The sequence below is a fragment of the Gracilinanus agilis genome, unplaced genomic scaffold (assembly GCF_016433145.1).
Source record: "Gracilinanus agilis isolate LMUSP501 unplaced genomic scaffold, AgileGrace unplaced_scaffold39733, whole genome shotgun sequence".
NCBI lineage: Eukaryota > Metazoa > Chordata > Mammalia > Didelphimorphia > Didelphidae > Gracilinanus > Gracilinanus agilis.
In genome coordinates, this window is record NW_025373282.1 from 1 (window position 1) to 2,692 (window position 2,692).

The following is a 2,692-nucleotide window of genomic DNA, read 5'->3' on the forward strand; positions in this document are numbered from 1 at the left end:
TAAGTCTTGATTGATGACACATGTTAAAACCAGTGGAAATACGCATCAGCTAAAGGTGGGGGGGACTTCAGGGGGTGAAGGGAAAAGTAAGAACTTGAATCATGTAACCATGATATGTTTTCTAAAAAATAAAAATTATTTAAAAAAAAGTGATAGCTTGGTCTCCTCATTGCCTATTTTAATACCTTCACTTTCTTTTTCTTCTCCAATTGCTACTTCTGGTGTTTCTAGAACCATGTTAAATACTCTGAAATATTTAAAAGGAAAATCTCAGAGAAAAATATAAATTGAGGAAAGAAGTCAGCTATAATTCATGAAAGAAATGAAGCAAGAGTTTTTAAAATATTTTTAAAAATAATATGTTTGTGGGGAAAATTGGAATATAAAGCAGAGCTATGAAAGAAAGAATTGGGAAGGAAAGTAACAGAAAAGGTACAAAATCTTGAAAATGCAATAAACTTCCTTAAAATTAGAAGATATCACATAGAAATCAATTAATCATGAGGCAACAATACATATTCTTTTTTAAAAAATTAAAGCCTGGAAAGGTAGCAGAAAATAAAGTGTCTCATCACAAAAACAATTGCCCCAGAAAGCAGTTTGAGAGGGGGGGAAAGGATAGATGGACTATCTGAATCCTATGATCAAAATAATTTTAAAAATGATTAGACATAGATATAATATTTTAAGAAAATTTCCAAGAAAACATCTGAGATGTCTTTGAACCAGAGAACAAAGTAGAAATGGAAAAAATTCATTGAATAACCTCCTTTAAGAAATTCTACAAAGAAAACTCTAAGGTATATTATAGACAAAAATCCAGTTTCCAGGTCAAAGAAAAAATAATACTCCAAGTAGCCAGAGAAGGAATTCAAGTACTGAGGTACCACAGTTAGGATCATTCATAGTTTAGCAGTCACGATTGTAAAGGGGCAGAGAATATGCAATGTAATATTCCAGATATCAGAGTTTCAAAGCTCACAGCCATAAATAAGTTACTCAGAAAAACCAAGTAAATGCTAAATGGGAACAAAGGAACTTTAATGGGAGAGAAAACTTCTAGATATTCCTGATTAAAAGAATAAGGGTACTTAAAAACTTTTAATTCAAACTTAGGAATGAGGAGAAACACTAAAAAGATAAGCATTAATGAACAATGATAAAGGATTAAACAATAATAAACTGGTTATATCCCAAAATGGGAAGATGATATATATCTCCTGTGAAAACTATCAGGACTTACAGAATGAGTACAATTAGACAAGACTTTGGAGTGGTTCTTTTATGACTTTATGATCTCATGGGTGAAAAAAAGAGAAGAGAAGGGAAGAGTATTACAGGGGTTTTTGGACAAGGGAAAGGAAGGTTTGGGTAAATTATATCACATGATCAGAGTGAGAAAGTATATATCTACACAAAATGGGGGAGAGGCACAGTGGAGGAACAGCTGACTCATGCATCTCACTCTCATCTGAATTGATCAAAAAAAGGAAGAATAAATTATCATAAAATAAGTGCAAAGAATTATACCACAATAACAGGAACAACAACAAAATAAAAAAATGTGATATTTTCATTGTTTTTTTCTTTGTTTCTCTTTGAGGATAAGAACTATTTAAATTTTATCTTTAGAACCCCAGCACCTAGCAAGCACATAGTAAGTGCTTAATAAATGTTTTTTAATCCCAAATTAGGTATACAGTCTAAGTGAGGGTTGGAATATATAGCATGGAATCCTGCATTCCTGCCTTCTTTAAAGTCAAGAGAATTTACACATTCTAGGTTCCACTCTAGATTTATTGGACCTAAGGTGCTTGTTAAATGAATGAAGGAGAAATGGCAGAGGACAGGAGATGGAGAAGGATTAAATTGGATCAATTCTTCAGAGGGCAAGAGGGGTTCTCTTCAGGTGTGGGGCAGGGGAGGAGAGGAAAAGGGAAAAAAGTAGGAAGGAGTGGGTGCAGGATGAGACCTGAACTCCAAGGGAAGGTGGGGGTGATTAGGTAGAAAGCTGGCATGAGAGGTCTCAGAAAGGAGCTTTCTCACAAGCTAGCATCCGGGCTCATTTTAGTTGCTTATAGATAACAAACATCTCTAAATTCCAGAAACTCAAGAGGAGTAAGGAAGGCATGAATCCTTTGTGAGAAGACTTGGGGTCCCTCATTCTGAAGCCTGGTGAAAGCTCAGGGTCCAAAACTGGTGCTCTATGGAAGACTTCATGTATCTCATCTTGACCACATCCATGGGGGAGGTAATGATGGTGGTTCCAGTAGCAAAGGCTGATGTGAAGTGTTACAGAAGGTTATCAGTCATGTAGTGAGCCATCAGAAAGGCATGTTTGATGAAGACATAGGTCACCAGCTCAGTATAGTTGACAACAGCATTACAGACAACATTGGGTGAAGTTCCTGTCCATAGGACCTGAAGTCCCTTCTCACAGGTGATAGCCTTATAGTCATGCATTGTGTCCTGGCATCTCTAGCTGCCACCTGCCGAAACCTGGACCTTGAAAAGTTCCTTCACCACATAGGTATTTTGAGTTACACCTACTACCAGTGCCTCTGTGGAACAGCCTGTCAGGATATTGTTTCTAATACCTACATGTATATATATGTATGTGTATACACACACACACACACACACACACACACACATATATATATATATATATACATATATATATATATATATA

The 2,692-nt window shown here is 35.7% G+C and overlaps 1 pseudogene; it reads right to left on the reverse strand.

The window, feature by feature from the left end:
* Positions 1-2,062: 2,062 nt before the first annotated feature.
* LOC123255131 lies at positions 2,063-2,597 on the reverse strand (annotated as a pseudogene).
* Positions 2,598-2,692: the final 95 nt, after the last annotated feature.